Source organism: Cryptomeria japonica, chromosome 4 (genome assembly GCF_030272615.1).
Source record: "Cryptomeria japonica chromosome 4, Sugi_1.0, whole genome shotgun sequence".
In the NCBI taxonomy this organism is placed as follows: Eukaryota; Viridiplantae; Streptophyta; class Pinopsida; order Cupressales; family Cupressaceae; genus Cryptomeria; species Cryptomeria japonica.
This window is the reverse complement of record NC_081408.1, coordinates 96191619-96211362: the sequence shown is the minus strand read 5'-3', so window position 1 is coordinate 96211362 and position 19744 is coordinate 96191619. Positions and strand designations below refer to the sequence as shown.

Below are 19744 nucleotides of genomic sequence, written 5' to 3'. Positions count from 1 at the left end.
AGGTTCATATTCCATTCCTAGCTTGTCAGCTATTTGTTTGGGCATTACGGAGCTACTAGCTCTTGAATCTACCATGCAATTGTGGACTAGGTGTTTACCAATGATTAGAGAAACATAAAAAGGAGTTGGCTTGACTTCTTTTTCCGATTGTTCAATACCTGCTTTCGAAACATTGGTAAGCATCACTCTAGATTGTTCATTGGTGGGCTCATGTGCCAAACTGACATCTGACAGGGCTGATTGTAGGAGACTCTTTTGACCAGGGATAGCCAATGAATCCCACATGGACAAAGTAGCGTTAGCCTTTTTCATATGATCAATGATATTAAAGGCAGGTGCACTTTGTTCTGAATTTTTTGAACAGCAACACCTTTTTCCTTTACAAGTGCTGGCTGCGCTGAATCTTTTAGCTGTTTTGTACTTTCAGCAGATTGATTTGCTGCTAAAAATGGGATTTTTTGTCCATTAGATGAGCCAACAGCCCCTTGGTGGGCATTTGGAATGTGTTTCTGCTGAGAAATACCACTATCTGTTTGTTGTCCATCATCTACAACTCTCCTTTTCGACCTCGTGTGCGTTTTAACAGCATTATGTAATTGATTTGGTGCTTGTGGGTTGTTCATTCCACAAAATTCTTCCCTTTGAAAGTTAAAGGACATTTCTCCTTGCATATCCAAGTGTATGGATGCATTTTGTTTTGTTGTATCATCTACTGAAACTTGTTGAATAGCAGATGCACTTTGTACCATAAGAGCTTGGTTAATAAGACCATTAGAACATGTGGCCTGGTCATAAGGTAGATTGAAAATACCATTCAAGTTCATGCAACAAATTATTTTGCATAAGAACCAACTCTTTCAAGATACTCGCAACATTTGGATTATAAGGTTGAAATGGCCTTTGATTCATGAATGGTCTTTGGCCTTGAGGATTTTGCTGGTATTGAGGCCTATTTGGCTGGAAAGGAGCCTGATAAGGGGCTGTATTTGGCCTATAATTTTGGTTTTGCTGCCTTTTCAGATTCACAATCTCGCTGCCAAACGTCTGCAGCAGTCCTTTAATCTCTTGTAAATCATTGGACTGTGCTAGAAAGTTGTTCTCTTGTCTAACAGACTGAGAACTTGGTGCTGGTAATGCTGGTACAGCTGGGATAACGGCTAAAGGAGGTATTTGCATTGCTATCGGTGGCTAAATAGTAGGAAAAATTGGTAGAGCAGGTCCTGGGGCAATTTTACCAACTTGTATAAGGTTGTTCTCAGCTCTAATAGCTATAGCATAGGCCTGTGGTAAAGAAGTGCCTCCCATCGATTGCACCATCACTGAGATATCACTATTCAAAGCTCTTAAATAGTACAAGAAAGCGTGATCAGCAGTATGTCTTACCATTTGTGGGATTCTATCCCAAGTCTTCTGAAAACCGTGGCTGAAATCTGAAATGACTTCATGAGGAGCTCTCTTTATTGTAGACAGTTGCTCCATTAGCGACAAATGGTCTGATTTGTCCTCAAAGAACTTGCACGACTCTTCCCCCAAACGATCCCAAGTGTCAATGGAGTTAACTGCTAGGCTCCTGAACCACTGCAAAGCCTTCCCTTTGAAGGAAGCTGCCAACAGTCTGATCGCCACATTTTCCTCTCTCACATGGTGGACAGCACACAGATTCGCCACATCTTTTACATGCTCCACTGGAGTAGTCTGATCTTCACCATTAAAGTATGGCAAACTCTTCAAAGCAGCAACAGGAATTGGATCATGTTGAGTTAAATTAAGTGGGTTGCCTTGATTAAATGCCACGAATGGCTGGTTTCTGCCTGCTGGAATCATGATTACTAGGATTCTAGGTAACACCGTATGAGTCCCAACAACAGGGGGAGTAGACTTGGCTCTCCTAGAATAAACACGATTTTCCTTGTGTTTCTCAGCTACTATCCCTCTTCTCCTAGGTGGGGATAACTGCAAATATTCAAAGGCTGAGGAATTACTCCTGGTATGAATTCTTCTCATACGCAAAATATACTAGTTTTACTAAACCAAACCTCAAAGTCGCTAGGTATGCTGTAAAGATGCCTCTAAAAATTGAAATTACTGCTGCACACACCAGAACAGCAGCATAAAATATCTGGTAAAGACTGAAAAATACACTCTTGGTCCCACCGAGCGTGCCAAAACTATTATCAATCAAGCCTGCACCCTATCTTGCTAAGCTATCAACTCAGCAGGCTTGAGACACATGGGAACTCTCCTAGGCCTGTGGGTTGCCTAATACTTGGAGCGAACCTCAAGAGAAAGCTGGTTCTTAACTGGTTATCACCTAATTACGACTATCCTAATGATTTTTTGAGGAAAGAGAAGGGGAACATGAAAAATGAACTTACTACCTAACAGGCGATGCACCAAACTGAGTGTCTTGAGGAAGAAAACAACAAACAACAAACAGTATGACAGTAATAATACTCACCTACACAACCCAGTAGATTATAACCCTTGCATAAATAATTTATAAGAAGGCTAAAATCACAGTCCTTAGAAGAGAAAAACACTTCTCACAACCTAAGCTTGTTATTTCACTCACAACTTATAACCTCAGAATAATTATGCTTCTGCACAAGGTACCTACATGAAAATACAGTTTAAAGGACAAGAATATCACAAAAACTTGCATAAACACCAAGTACTCATAATGACAAAAGAATATGGGAAGGCATAGACTCCTTATTACTGCTCAAAGTTGTTACAATGCTCTCTTATTCCTGAAAAAGTGTTACAAAAACATTCCCTCTTGTAGAAAGAACTCAAAAATTACAGCCTGCCGAAAAGATGAATGAAGAAGAAGCCTTACAATGAAGAAGGAAGGTACTATATATGCTTCCCAAAAAGGAGATAATGAATAATAAATTCCACCTCCTCTTGGGCGAGTAGAAACAAAAAACCACCTTTAAAAGACCTGAAACAGGTCTGAAAGGGAGAAATCTGGGCCAAAAGTCCAGCCAACCCATACTGCAACCATAAAAGCTCTTAAAAGCACCATAAATGGCCCCAAAATATCACTGACAGGCCTGCAAGCCTTCATTAATGTGAAAAATATCTTGACTTTCTAATAAAGGTAAATAAATACCTAATAAAGTGATCTTTTATTATTATTATCACTTCATTAAATCTTTATTCATTCCATTTTTACAATAAGTCAAGATATTGATTTAATAAAGTGATGATTTGTCTCACTTTAATAAACATTTTCACACATTTAAATATTAGAATCCAAGTAATATATGACAAAATAATTCCACTTTGATGAATACTTACCTATTACATTTTTACATTTATCAATTTGTAATTTTCACATATAACATTTACTAAGTAATTTATAAATTTTCACTTAATAGATATTTATTTTTATTATATTAATAAACATTTATTTAGTGATAATTTAATAATTACTTAATAGATATTGTATGTGAAATTATAAAATGATAAAGTAAAATAAAAAACTTGTCCCTCCCCGAGGCATTTTACAGGGGTATTAGAGAGGAGAAAACAAAAATAAAAACAAAGGCAAATAATGCCTTTGCAACTCGAGATGCATTTTAGGGAAAAGAAGCCCTAAAAAGAGACATTTATTCCTTCATCTTTGGCATTCGATTTTCTCATCTCTCTGCTGGAAACGTGAGACGGCCACCATGAGGGTTTGAACAAGTTGAAAGCGCCATGATTGATTTGCATTTTTGTGGATTCTGAGTGTCGTCATGGGGGAAAATCGCAGGGATTTATTGCAGACCGCTATTGGTTACCCTTTGGTCTGCAAATCTGGAAATATAAGCAGACTCTTTTGTGGCGTTTGAAGTGCAGAAATCCGCCACGTCATATGCTGCCATGGGTAAGCTAAAACGACCCATTTCTTAGCATTTCCTTGGTGAAAAGAACCGAAAAATTTATTGTGATGTTCGCTTTAGCTGCCATGCTTGAACTTTCTTTTCCTATTTTTCGATTATGTGTGTTGGGCATGGTTTTGCTGCTGCATTGGGTGCCGCCATGAGAGTTATGCCACATTTTGAGGCTTTTTCGAAATTTTGGAAACAATTTATAGATTTTGAGGTGTATATTTCCCCTTAATTCTGAAAATCGATTCTATCAGAAAGAAAATCCTTTCTGAAAGCTATCTCTGAAAATAGTTTAACTGTTATGACTGAAATGTATTCCGATTTTCTGTAGCTGTATTTGCAAATAACTGTAAAAACTTGCTGCTATTGAAATGCCAAAAAAAATCGACGTGGCTCCCCCGCAAAATTTGAATCTATCTGCACTATTGGGGTTGCATACTTGGATTTTGAAGGCTATTACTGCAAATACAACCCTTATCTTGATGCCATAAAAAAAAAAATATGAGATGAGAAAGGCAAATTGAATTGCTGCATTCTGCTTTGGTTAATTATGAGTATATGCCATATATGACTGTATTAAACAGTCCTCATGTCTGCTGTAGCTACAAATGACTGCTACAAATCTGCAAAATTTTCCTTTGTATGCTTCCTAATACTTCAAATTTGCCCTTAAGATGTATAAAATCGGTGAATGCTCTTTGTTTTTCTCAGATATGGCATTATTCTTAAATGCTACAACAAAGGTATGATTGTCATTATTACTTTGGAGCTGTTCTCAGATGTTTACTGTTGTGATCTGCTCTATGATAGTCTTTTGAATGTTGAGCATTGCCTTTAACACCTGCAACTATGAGACCTTGTAACTAATAATGACTTGGAATCTCACAGCCCTTTGGGATTTTCTGTACCACTTTGCTATGGCGACATTGCTGTTTCTTTTATTGCAGACCCTTTGAAAATCTGTCTTGACTGGCTAGCACGTCACCATGGCTGCTATCTTCATATTATGCATATATTCATGAATGTGGCCTCCCACATGGTCTGATTATATTTGCTGAAAATTACCCCAAAGCCTTAATTTTGAAATGACTGCCACACTAAAATATATTCTAACTGAGATTACTCTTGGACTGTTTGATGGTCAAAACTTGCATATGATTGAGTGTGCATCTTCACTGTGTGTTCACTACAGAAACCTCTGTATTGTCTTGAGGTTATACTCTGCTTTCAAATGTTGTAATACTTTCAATGTCTTTTCATGCATGTCCTTTGTGTAATAAGAATGTATACTCGGGCTCTTTGTACCTTTAGAATTGGCGCTAGAAGGAGGGTAGAGCATTATCATGCCGTGAGTAGATGAAATCGAGATCCTAATTCGCAAGGAGTTATCCAGGACTTTTGTCCCTCCTCTCGCGCTCAACAAAATTGGCGCTAGAAGGAGGGCATGATCGCAATGAATGCCTAAACAGCTAGACTTCAAATTATATCAATTCATGTTTACAGGAGTAATCTTAAAGACTTTTTTTACCCTCCTCCACGCTCGACAGAATTGAAGCAAAAGAAAGGTGAGCGAATACGAACTCTTGTATCCAAGATGAGTGGAAAGCCTTTTCTCAAACACTCGACGGAAGTGATACAAAGAAGGAAGGTGATCGTTGGGTCGTCAGTTGGACTTGCGAAAACAAGGAAGCAAGCTGGAACCAGTTGAACGTTCAAGTTGAATCTGAGATATTCAAGATCTCTCTTATTCCAGAAAATCCAAAAAAAAGTGAAAAATAGAAAATCAAAAAAAATTAAAAAAAAATCAAAAAATCAAAAAAGATTTCTCATGGAGCAACAAGTTGATTTTCCTGAACTTTGGTGGAGATTAGACACACAGCTTTATCCATGCAGATTGTCCGAGTTTGCAAGACCAGAGGAGCATGATGAAATGCATTGCTTGAAGTACTTATCAAGGATGGAATTGGCAGCGCAGGGAAAAATCTTCTTTTGGGATGTCTCCAGGCTAGAAACAGAAGAAGGCAGCTTCAGTGTCCCAGAGAGCAAGGATCCTCTTCTAAGCTTCTTGTGGATGATCGAGAGTCAACTCATTTTGAATGGTAAAATGCGCTTAGAAAACACATTACTACCATTGTGGTGTAGAATTCACAACTCACCTCACTCTGAATTTACTTGCTCAGTATGTGAAATGGCTATCAATCAAGTCAGAAACCAGTTTGGAATGCCAACTTTGTCCGAGGAAGAATGCATCATGAACAAATCTTGGGGTGCACATCTCGCAGCTGAATTCAGGAGAACCTATGAACAAGACATCGTTCTGGCATCTGATTGTGAGAAGGATCAGTTGTACGTTGACGATACAAATGCACCTGAGGGACAATGTATTACAGTGGATAGCTCGCCAGGCCATGCACCTGAAAAGGAATACCATGAAACAAAAGTTGAAGAAGCAGTTGAGAATATTCAAGCAGTGATAAAGGCAATATCCAAGAGTTGAACAAGCAATCAAAGAAGAAGATGACTCATTCCTTGAGGAATTCTCACTTATGCTACAAAGGGAGATCCTTGAGAGTGAATTGCAAGAGGTCTCAAATGGCATTCTTAAAGAAGACAATCAAGTTGACATATTAAACAAAGAAATACAAATCATCATAAGTGAGCCCAGGTATGAAGAACAATTCAAGGGGGCGCTTAAAGATTTCATCACCATCATAGTCTTTGAGGAAGCACTGAAGGACCATATAGAGGAAGCACAAGTGGAATCACTCCCAAAAAAATTTCAAGATAAACAAGCTATGGTGAGTGATGCGATCCATCATCAATTGCGACCTCCCGAGACATTGCTCGAGAATGAGACGTCACTTGAGATTATCTTAGATCAACTAGAGGAAATGTTTGAGGCTCAATCCATCAGGGAGTGCTTGGTTTTTGAGGATATGCTAACAAAATTTCATGAAGATGCCTGGTTTATGCAAGATATTTCAATGAAAACAAAGAATGTTGAGCTATTCAAAGGGGCGCTGAGCTTGTTTCAAGAGGACTTTCCAAATCAAGGTCAACATATTGCAAATGCTCATGGAATGATTCATCATCAATGGCGACCTCTTGAAGCAGCTGGTGACCTCGCTTCCGACAATACAGTTCCGTTTGAGCCAAAAATGTATCAGGTTGTCTCTTTCCTTAATCCTAGCCTTGAAAGTTATTATGATTTTGATTACGGGGATTTTGGGAAAACAACTTGCATCTGGATTGATCATGGTCCTAACGAATTACCCCAGTTGATCATTTTAAGTGAAAACTTCCCTGAATATGAGAGATCCATGGTGAGAGCTTGCTTTTCTGTGTTTAAGGATGAATTTGCCCGGTTGAGAACCATCACGTTTGCCATGCTCCTATTACACAACCTAAGAAATCAAGTGAAGTCATGTACATATTTCGCTTCTTTGAGTCGTGTCGAATCTAGGAGTCTTGTATATAGCTTTTAGAGTAGGTTTTTCTTTTGCGTGTCTTAGCTTTGAAGTTTTTGAGCCTTGTTCTTAATTTGCCTTGAGTCATTTGACTCATGATCTAGTGTGGCTCAGATAGTTTAGTTGTTTGCTTTTTTTTCTTTAGTTTGCTTTTGGTGTGCGCTTTAGCTTAGTTTGCCTTGGGTCAGTCCGTCGGTCGTTTGCTTTAGTTTAGGTGTTTTAAGTGGGAGCCTCCATTCATGAGAAAGGCGTCTGTGTTGTTGCTCACATACTGGCAATATCTTGGATCTTATGTTAGACTCATTTCTTAGATATCTATTCATGAAGTGCTCAGAATCCGAGGTTGTTCCTCTCCAGCTTCATCATCTGATCAAGACCTATATTTGACTTGGAAGGGAATCATTTTCTGTATCTTGATGCCGACATCTATTGATTACTATATCTTCACACATTAATAGACTCCGAGTCATTATGGTTTTCAGGCAAAGCTGTGATTGGTGAAAAATCTAAAATCTGGCTTCAGCGCCACCGCAATCCTCAAACCCTAGTAAGCTTCACTGCTTATGAGCCAAAGGAATTGACGAAATGAAAAAAGCAATATCAAAAAGAAAAAATGAGAAATGAAAGAGAAAAAAATCAAAAAAAAAAAAAGAAATGAAATGAAATACCAAAATTGGCTAACGGGAATATACGGATAACTCCATCGGGGCTATGGACACCTGACTGGCAATGGAGCAATGTTCGTGAGCTTGCGGCGATAACCTCGTCGAGACTATAGACGTCTGACTGGCAACAAGGCTCTATCCAGGATGCTTTTGAAGTTCAGATATACTACGTAGCCGATCACAGGGGAACCCGGAGATCATAATTGTCTTGTCGAGAGGAATGAATACACTTGCACACACATGCGTAATCAAAGACTAAGCATTTTGATCCGGTTAGGGATTCTTCTTCTACTTTGAGTGCATTTTCTAGTCTCTTGATAAGTTGGGTTGAATTTTCCAGAGGTTCTAAGTGTCAATTGAGTCTTTATCTCTGAAATGTTCCGAAACATTTATTCAAGGTGGCGCTAGATGTTGTGACGTATTCACACATCGCCCCATTGCAAATGGGGACCCTTGCTTTTTGCCTTCTGGGGTGTGTTTTCTAGGTCTTTTAGGGTTTTCTCTGTTAGCCTTTGCTTTTCGAGTGTCGTCAAGGGGATCACTAGGATGGCAGGCTCTACTTGAGCCGAGGTGAGTCTTTGGGGCCCCAGAATTAGGGTTTCTTTGAAAGTCTTCCTTAGGGCCTGGTTTTAATCTTGTTGCTAATTGTGTCTTGCTTGGTGAGTGAGTGTCATTCTTGAAGGTCTGAGCTAGGTCAAGTTGGTGAGTGATGAAGTCTGGAATGTCATCCTGATCTTCAAATGCCCTGAAATTTGGCTAAGTCTGGAATGTCCTGATCCTGAAATTTGACTGTCTGGAAAACTGAAGAATCCTCCAAAAACTAGATTTTGCAATATAACTCTTGGAGGTCCGAAACCACTCTCAAACATCCTGATAGTATATATGGAAAATAACTTAAAGTATAAGAAAGAAGAAAGATGTTTCTTATACTTAAATGTTATATTCCATAAAATGATCCTGATGAAGAGACCAAAATGTCAAATTTCGCTCCTGACCCTTCCAAAGAGTCCAGAGCGAAATCCTTGAAAGCACTCATTTCTCCCTTAGCCAAAGTCAGGATCTTGGTGGAGATGCATGAGGAAGGATCTATGTTTGCCTCCCAAGGAAGATTAGAGTTTGAAAAATCAAGAATCAAGGTCAAAACATGATTTTCGCTCCTGACCATTCCAAAGGGTCCAGAGCGAAAATCCTTATAACTCTTGTTTTCTTCCTTATTTTGGCTAGGCGTTGGCTTGATGGAGGATGAATGGGTATGTTTTTGCCTTGAGAGGAAGTTAGAAGCTTTGAAGAATCAAGATTTTAGCTCAAAAGGAGAATTTCGCTCCTGACCCTTCCAAAGGGTCCAGAGCGAAATTCCCTATAAACTTCATTTGCTCCCTTGTTTTAGCTTGAAACTTTGCTCCTTAGATGGAAAATGATCTATATTTGCCTCCAGGAGAAAATTGAAGTTTGAAAAATGAACAATCAAGCCCAAATGGTGATTTTCGCTCCTGACCCTTCCAAAGGGTCCAGAGCGAAAATCAACCTACGACTCATTTCTTGCCTTATTTGACCAAACTTTGATTTGTAAGGCATCTTGAAGGGAAGAGTGGACATGTTTGGACGTTGGAAATGTTTGAAAACTTTAAAAAAATGAAGGATTCTAGCCAAGAAGGTGAATTTCGCTCCTGACCCTTCCAAAGGGTCCAAAGCAAAATTCCTAAAAACCTTTATTTTCTTAGCAAAATCAAGTCAAACTTGGGTTTCTATAACTTGGATGTGAGAGGAGAAGTATTTTCTTGCCTTTTAAGGTGGATTCAAGTTGAAATGATGGAGGAGTGAGCCTAAAACAAGATTTTCGCTCTTGACCCTTCCAAAGGGTCCAGAGCGAAAATCCTAAACCCATCATTTTCCCCAAAATTTGTGCCAAGCCATGCCTAGACTAAGGTGAGGGATGCCCTTGAGATTGCCCTTGAATTGATTGTTGTCTCCAAAAATGATGATTTTGGGCTAGAGGAAGAAATTCGCTCCTGACCCTTCCAAAGGGTCCAGGGCGAAATTGTGCAAAGAGAGAAATTTGCTCCTGACCCTTCCAAAGGGTCCAGAGCGAATTTTCTCAAAACCTATCTTTTCCCTCAAATTTATGCCAAATCTAGTGTGGGTCAAGATTAGAGGTGTCTTTAAGCATGTCCTTGAATGGTCAATAATTATCAAGTTTGAAGGAATTAAGCCAAATGAAGAAATTCGCTCCTGACCCTTCCAAAGGGTCCAGGGTGTAAATTCTTCAATCACCTTTTTCTCCTTGCAAAATTAAGTCAAACTGGAGTTGGATGATAGAAGAGAAGTGTATTCTTGCCTTGTAGGGTGAATTGAAGTAAAGGAAGTGTAAAATAAAGCCTAAAGAAGGAATTTCGCTCCTGACCCTTCCAAAGGGTCCAGAGCGAAATTCTCATTATCACCTAATTTGCCCATGTGAGAAGCTAAAAGGATGGATCCCTAGACTTTGTTGAACTAAAACAAGCATATGCTCACCTTCCGGAGGTTTTTGGAGTGAAAAAATGGGGTAATTGAGGCCTAATCAAGAAAATCGCTCCTGACCCTTCCAAAGGGGTCCAGGGCGAAATCCTTAGGGAGGCCTATTCTTCACCTTGTTTGGGCCAGGCAAAGTGCTGGTTGTGAGGTAATGTTGAAAAAAGGTCTAAATTGGCCAGGAATGCAAATTTCGCTCCTGACCCTTCCAGAGGGTCCAAGGCGAAATTCTTATAGGGCCTGTCCCTGGAAAGAGTCTTGAAAACTAACTTCATTTTAATATCTTTTGTTGATGATTTAAGGTGTGAAATACTATGTTGAAATGAATTTATTATGTCCTTAATCATCTTTTGATTTGTTTTTGCAGATGAAAGAAGATCAAGCCAAGAAAAGGACGACCTTCTCCAGTCCAGCATCAACAAGGACGGCCTTCTCCGGTCCAGCATCATCAGGGACGACCTCTTCCAGTCTAGCATTTGAAGGAAAGGTACACCATCCATCCTGCACATCAAAGACAAAGGAGGTTAAAGCAAGGGTTCATTGAAGAAGCAGATAGTTCCAGAAGAGTTAATTAAAGTTAGCTTCTCAGCATCATCAAATTGAACATCAACCAAGTTGCAAGTGTCAAACAAGGTGGCGTCTCAGTCATCACTCCTCCAATCGGGTTGGTCCACCTTAGCGTGTCCAGATTCAATGTACCTGACTCATCAAAGATGGCGCAAACTTCGATGTACCTACCCCGGTTATCCATTGGTCAAATATTCCAGAGAAGACATGTGTCCAAATAATGCAATTATTTCATTGGCCAAAATTGAGTTGTTGTAACAAACCCTAATTAGGGTTTTCATTGTAAAATCTCGGCCATTGAGCTTAAGTTGATCTGAGCCATTGAATTGTATTGAGGGCACTATATAAGCCCTGGCTCCTCATTTGTAAAGGCTAATAGTTAGTCAATGGTTAGCTAATATAGAATAGTTAGTAAATAGTTGATAGTAGGTGAATAAGTAGTAGAATAGCAAATAGAATAGCAATCAGAGTAGACTAGGAAGAGAAGACAAGACATTGTTGCCTCAATTGTAAAGACTTCTTTTTAATTGAAGATATGGTGAAATATGTCGTTTCGTTGCAATATGCATGGCCTCTTGTTGAATCTTCATTTTAGATGATAGATAATTAAATTGAATGAAAGAAGTTGTTGAATGCACCTATGTGGAATCCGTCTAATCCATACCACTAGCCTCTTACTGATTGTAAGTGCGCCCTGTGTGGTCAACTGGCATAAAATGAGCTTAATCTCAAGTCGTTGCATGTCTATTGTTCATGCATTAACTTGAATGATGATCAGTATCTGATGGTGTCCGATTTGAATATATTTGAAGCATCCCCCAGAAGATCGCACTGAGTTGGTGTTGAATTGTTCAACTTGATGGTGAGACCCGGCCCAGTAGGACTCCACCTAGTCATTCATCCAACTTCTCGCGTTCTAGGTAGTAGAGTAGACTTCTTGAACCCTGCATCTTTTACCATTTGTTTGTCTTCTAGTTAGTTAATAGGACCTATGATTCCAGCAAATCAAACGTTTAGGTCGTCAAGTGTAAGTCCCCTTGTGATTCCAGCAAAATCACATCATACCACATAGAGCTTATCCACAAGTAGAGAACCTACATACAAGAACCTTGTAGTTGCCTCGACTGATCCTTTGGCGAGATCTTCAGCAGTCGGGAAACTTTGCTCAAGAGAGGATAAGGTACCTTTAGGTATTTTATTCTGTGTTTGGTCGTGTACAAAAGATACGTCAACAGTACTTTTGACCAAGGTGCTCAAAATCAGACTGTTACAGTCCTACAAAAGCCCAATTAGGCCTCCAACTACACTATAGCCACCTCTTAGATTCTCCATTGCTCTGCACAACCAATTTGGAAGGTAAGGGGATGACAAATGTGGATGGATTTCACAGGTTTTATGGTCTCCTTGGCCATTTTGGTACCAAAACCATCAATAAGTCACTCAACCTTGTCAAACCGGCCTAATACATGGAGATATTAGGCCTTCAATTGCTCAAAACCCTACTCGAACTCCTCTGCAAAAATGGTTCAAAAACCATCTGAAGCACCCTCATACCCATCCTTCCACCAAGTCTTGAGTCAAGCCATTAGTGGAATGAGTGGATATGCATAATTCTTGTTAAAACCCTCCAAACCTAGGGTTTTAGACCAGTCTGGACAAAATCGCTTGTAGATGCACAAAACCCAATGAAATCAATCCAAACCGGTGCCAAATGAAAGGTAACTCAGAGACTTTTCCAACAAGTCCAGCCTTGAGTTCTAATTCATCCAAAATAGAGAGTTATGAATCAAAGTGCAGTGTTTTTCTGGAAATTGCAGAGAAAATGTTCATGAATTACCTTCAAACTTTGAGTTCTCCATACAATACCATCAACCAACCCATTCCAAACATCTGAAGGATCTATAAATACTCCAAACTCAATGGCTATAACCACCATTTGAATTGGTTAGCCGTACAACTACCTTTGGTATGCTAAGTGTCTTGACAACACTGAAAAGTTGTCAAGCAACTTTTACAAAAAATGCACATTTTGCATATTTGACACCAATGACCCCTAGGAACCTCGAAGACATCTCAAACAGGGTACATAAACACCAAATACATCAGAGATACTCCCATACCACACTTTGGGAGGCATTGACCTAGTTTGACCAAGATATCCCTATTTGAGTACATTCAACAAATTGGCACCAAGGCCTTACAAAATGAGACAAAAGGACTCCAAAAGTTTGAAGATGGTCCTTGAGACCTAATTACATCCAACATGAACAACAAACATGAAACCAAGAACAAACACACTGAATAGGTCCCATGGACCCAACTATGCCCCTACACCACTTTTGCATGTAGCCGCTAGGTTTATGACTTTACGGCATATTTCTTCTTGCATGCAGCCGTCGCATGAAGGCATAGTGGAGCATTCATTGCTGGAATATTTGACCATGGTGACGGCTAATTTATTGGATGGCAGTTGTCATACTTAATGCAGTGGTGGAGCATTTTTCGCATGTAACTATCGTATTCAGGAGATGATGGAGCAATTATTACACATTGGGTAAATTTGAAAAAAGTGCATTTAATGCACAATGGATGCCATTTTGGGCACGCAAAACTAATTGTATATGGGCATGATGAGTCATTAATTGTTGATTCCCACCTTGTTGCATCATGTGTGGGGAATCTTTTTGGGAGAACCCTAATCAGGGTCTGCATGTACCCTCAAGGCATGAAGCCTATATAAAGGGGTGACCCCCCTCATTTGTAAAAGAGTGAGACTTGTATGAAATTGTTGCGATAAGTTTTGAGATAATAACAGTGAAACATTGTTCTTTGATGGTGTCCACTTAAGTTATTTTTTCAAAGTTTGCATGGTTTCACCTTCCTCACTTAGAGTAGAAGTAGTATATTGCTTTGATTTCAATGGAAAATGTAATGGTGTTTGATGAATTTCCATGGTTCATACTTTTTGCATCTTGCTGATTGTAAGTTGCAGTGTAAAGTTAGTCTGAGCCCCTTAATTTGTGCTAAGTTTGATTGTGGATAGTTGTTTGGATTGCATCATTTTGGGTATTCAAATGCACTTTCTCGATTTGAAAATCCTCTAACATCCCCAGAAGATTGCAGTGGTTCTAGCGGAGTTGTAGTTTCTCTTGGCCAAGCGGAGCTTGGTTTATTTGGAATTTTTCCACCAAAGCACTATTCATTGATACCATTAATACAGATGCAAAAGCATATGGATTTCAAAGAATCGATGTTGTTCAATTAATCGAGGAGACAAAGCTCCTTTAAATAGAGTTACAAAGATGATTTTTCTAAAAGAAACAATCATTAACTAGAGGCGAAATTAGAAACAACTTAAATGACCATTAATAACACAAAGATAAAGATATTATTCTAATACCCTCCCTTAATGGTCATTGTTCTAACTACCAAGAGAAATAATAGAGAAGGTTGCCCCCTTCTTCTCAAAACACGCTACAACAAAAGACAAAAATCTGCCACTAACTCTGCCACTTGAGATGAGTCTGCCACCGACCCTCCCAGAAACTGCAGAACTTTTGCAAGTACCCAAAACAACACCAACCATCCAACCTGATGTTGGAGAACTGTCCCTCCCTGTAACCAGAGACACACCAAGAACAGCTGTCACGATTTTGAGGGAAAAAATCAACAAACCCTCCAAACTATTGCAGATGAGCAAGATGCCCGAAAATAGACTGCAAATAAGAGACTAGTACAGATGTTCGCACAACAACTCCAAGTGCGACTAAAAACAAACTGCAGCAAAGTACAATTTTTGAGGAAAAAATCATAAACCCTCCCATATTTTTTTTACAGGGACAAAATATTTAAAAACCCAGACACTTTTTTTAAGGGAAAAAAAATATTAAAACCCATCAGAATTTTTTTCAGGTAAAAAAATATTAAAAACCGAAACAAACATCGATGCCCATAAGCCATCTTCACACTTTTTTGAGGCACGAAAAACGAGGTACTGAAAAGATGCTAAGTGCACAAAACCTACGGTACGAGGTTCAATGCACATGCACTGCTTCTAGGTGTTATATTTTTTCCCATTAAATCGCTGACTGCCTTCCAACATCAAGTTGGTCAATGATGCCATTTTGCACGTTTCCCAATGCACGGAAAACGAAAAACTGAGGAGAGGCACTGGCATGGAATTCAAAAAATTTGAATCCCAATGCAAATATAGATGTAGGTACAATCTTCAAAAAAATGAAGTATGACTGGCACGAATTTCAAGAAAAAAATTCGGCTGACCCAGAAAAATCCAAAGACAACCCAAAAATCCTTGCAAAAAACACAAAAAGAATTTGTTGTCAGAATCTGGATCCGCTGGCTCGAAAATCCAGGCACCCAGAAAATTCTGACGGCGACCCAATTGAGATCTCGAAAAACCCACCAAGAATCTGCAATCGGAAAAAAAAATCAACTTGATCTGAAGGGAAAAAACCCTAGTCGAAAATGCAGATTTCCGTCCAAAAAATGGCCGAAAAAATTTGCAAGCGGGAAAAAATTGCGTCGCGTGGTCACACAAAATGCAGGAGAGACAGGTCGCATGAGAGGGCAAAAAATAGCCAGAAAATAGTTGAAAACCCTAGTAGCCACAGCCAAAACGAACTGCCAAAAAACAGAAAACTTTTCAAAAAAAACTGTTACGAATTTTTAATTGAAAAATTATTTTGAAAATAACCAAGGCTCTGATACCATAATACAGATGCAAAAGCATATGGATTTCAAAGAATCGATGTTGTTCAATTAATTGAGGAGACAAAGCTCTTTTAAATAGAGTTACAAAGATGATGTTTCTAAAAGAAACAATCATTAACTAGAGGAAAAATTAGAAACAACTTAAATGACCATTAATAACACAAAGAGAAAGATATTATTCTAATAATCATTGCCCTTAGGAGTAGAAGTAGATCCTCTAACCCTTTCCCCTTTAGTTTCAGTTGATTTCAAAGCAGAAGCATCATAGAATCGCCATATTCGATGATGAAGTTCCAAGACACGGCAAAGGAGTGAAAGAGCGATTCAAATGTAAGGCCCCTTGGATTACCAGTAAAACACATCAGCCAACTGAGTCACGTCCGTTGCACGAAGGAACCTTGGAGTTAGCCATTTGATCTTATTGCAATCTTAGCATATAGTTTAACTTTGTTCAAGAGAGAGTAAGGTGACCGTTGGTTACTTTATTCTGTGTTAGAAGTCTGTAGTATCCCTAACAAATTTTTTCAATTTGTTTCCAATTACAATCACAACAAGAACCTGTTAAGGTTAGGAAATCAAGATACAATAATGCTGAAGTTGTAACCCTTCCACTTTCTGATCACCAAGTGCCCAATATGGGAAGGTGAGAGCATACGCTGTTGAGGGGATCATTAGCTTCAAATAACTGGAAATAATACAATGCTCGGGCAGCAAGCCAACCCCTTCCACTTTTCAGCAGGATATGGAGAATATTGAAGATCACTTGGCAGTAAACTAGCCAAGGATAATACAAGAAACTGAAGAGCAATCACTCTACCGCTTATGCAGCGGGAGGACTAGAAATGAAATTTACTATCAACTCCACCACTTATTCAGCGGGAGGACAACATTGCAATCAACTCCACCACTTATGCAACGGGAGGACACTATTGCAAAATATTCAAGATAGGTAGCTAAGCCAACCTCTTCCACTTACGCAGTGGGACTACAAGTAATAATCCAAAAGATAGCTGTTAGTACTACTAACTAGCTTTACAATGCACATTATGGATTATCAATACATGAAATATCACTATCCCAAAGATAGGCGGCATAGCCATCCTCTTCCACTTATGCAGTGGGACTAAGAAATAACATAACTTTGCTGTTAGTATTACTAACCAGCATTACAATCATATAGAATGAAGAATCAAGTGCTGATAACAAATCCAACAGCTACAACAATAATAGATAATCACTCCCAAACCAACTTAGACTACTCACACCAAAAAGCTCTTCTAACACACAACTATGAAATTCTGAAAATCAATAACACGCAGACCAGCAAGCTACGGACACCCCAAAATGCTCATAACTTCTCCAAATCAACTCCGAATGACACAAAAACGGAAGCAAATGAAAGCTATGACTAAGGCAATGCAACCAGAGACTCAAACCTGCACCGGGAACACCAAAAACAGCCAACACGCAACCCAAGGCAGCCAAGAGATGGTAGGACCTAGTTGGAAAGTTCAATTTGCTGCCAAAAATCAGAAAGAACACCAAATGAAATACCAAGGTAGAAGAATGATCTCCCTCCAGATACGCTTCCAACAAGCTATTACCCAGAATAATCGATTGCACAGGCAAGTAGATATGATCAAATCCTCGCTTCAGCCACACCAAAAACCAGCAACACTAAAATCCACACCACACTAAGAATCTGAAAATGCACACTAAAATCGAACCACACATTCAGAAAATCCAATCACAGCTAGGAGTGATGTCTCACACTCGAAGTCTGTCAAGAGCCCTAGGAGGTATTCACCCTCGAAGATTGTCTGGAGTTAATCCGACAGCATAACGGTGTAAATTGTCTGAGATGCCAAATGAGAAGCCCAACACTCTCATTTATAGATTTTGAGGGCTCAAATTCAAATTCACATTCCCTCCAAATGAACGCCAAACCCAAATGCACATTCACTTCACATTATTTTGAAATTACATTTCATTTCTCCTTTCTCCAAATCGACCTTCTCATAGGAGCAAATATTCTTTATAAAAATGACAATAAAATCATAATGTGGCATCCAAGGTAGATAAGTGAAATATATTATAAAATTAACTTATTTCTCCATAAGGCATCCATCTTGCCTTATTAATATTTCACTTTATAAAGTATTTTTCCTCAACAATAAATCGCCCAATATATAATTAAGGAAATGACTTATATATGAATATAACTTAAGCAATCCCTTTTAAATAAATCGTCCAACCTTTGCCTTAAGTTATAATTTAATTTTAAACACCATTTTTCATCAAATACTGAACCTGCCAAAACAAGCTCCAAGGATATGGGGAAACAAGCTGAGAGACTTGTCCTGCCAGATATAGTCACTGAACTGAGCTGAGGAACCCTTGCCAAGAATAGCACCAAAAAATGAGGGAAGACCAACTGCTCAAACTGACCTACCGGAAATAGCCATCTGAACAAGCCTGCTGACATCCTGCTAAAAATAGAACTGCTAAAATTATTACTTACTAAAAATAGCATACTGCTAAAAATAGTAAGTGTTTCCAAAGTGATTTTAACCACATTCTGAGTAGCCGTCACACTTACTAAAAATAGTAAGTCCAGAAAAAGTAACCCGATGCAGATGCATGTCGAACCATCCTGAAGCTCTCTAAAAACCCAAAAGGAATCCAGAATCCAAACTGTCAAACTCCCACATACACCTCCTGAAAACACCAAAGAATCCTCCTAGAAAATAGGAAACCCTAATTTCTACTCCTAACTAGCCTACGGGCCTCCAAAATAGGCAAATGGCCAGCTGAACTAATCACTGTGGAGAAGGGGACATTACAAAGTCGTCATAAAAAACATGTCTACAGTTAGCATACTAACAACTTTACATAAGCTATCCTTCATGCTCTAGTATGAAGTTGTGCGCTTGGTTGGAAAAAGATCATCTATGGTTTTGATTCATAGATTGTGATTGATATGTTCAATAACCAGCAAGTGGAGGGATTGAATTGGCAGCTGGCCTTGGTGGTCAATCAGTTTGAGAGACTTTGTGGATCTTTGAAGTTTGTTACCTTCTATCACATTCCTCCTGAATGGAATAAGGTATCAGATCATTTGGTGAAATGGGCTTCTAAACATTTGGGAATTTGGGATGTTTGGGACTGGGGACATTTGTCCATAGAGTAGTCTCAGTTATTATAAGAGTTGGTTATGGGGGATATGAGAGATTATTTGGGGGTTTGAGGGCTTTCTTTTGGTTGGTTGTCTTCTTTGTTGTTTGACCTATTGTTGAGTTTGTTGGCTCGTGCTACTTTGTACCGATCTTTGTTGATTAATAAATTTTTACCCCTCTTTTCTAAAAAAAAAAATATTTTAATGTCAAAAACTTCTAATGGAAATAATACGTCACTTGTAAAGACCATTTGCTACCTACTTAAACTGCAAGAAAATCAGGTGAGAACAAAACGCACACAACGAATAAGTTTAACTGAAAAAAAAAGTAAAAAACTACCAAAATTGGCTTAAAATATGGCTACAAATTAAAGGTTGATTTCGAATACTTTCAAAAAACAAAATGAAAATAGCCCCCAAAAGAAAAAGGGAATCCATCTCACTCTTGTAAATGTAAGGCCATTTTTTTAAGGACTAAGGTAGACTGACTTTGTACAAAGTAAATTGGAATTGAAATTTTGAAAACTATTTAGCATCTAATTCTTATTTATGCATTATGAAGTATGCATTGTGCAATGCTATCAGTGATACAAAAATAAATGACAAAAAAATCTGTAAGCCATGATTCATGAGTAAATTTTCAATTTTATTTGTCTTGTATAGATTTATGCTATAGAAATGCATTTAAATTTAAAAAGCAACAGATTTTTTTCTTATTCATTTTTTAAATCAGAAAATTTTCCCTTTTTTAAA

General features: G+C 38.6%; 1 protein-coding gene across 1 annotated transcript in view; it reads right to left on the bottom strand.

The window, feature by feature from the left end:
- LOC131032938 (uncharacterized) overlaps nt 1–19744 on the bottom strand; it is a 62249-nt gene that overhangs the window by 18253 nt on the left and 24252 nt on the right. The gene's annotated exons all lie outside the window — the stretch shown is intronic.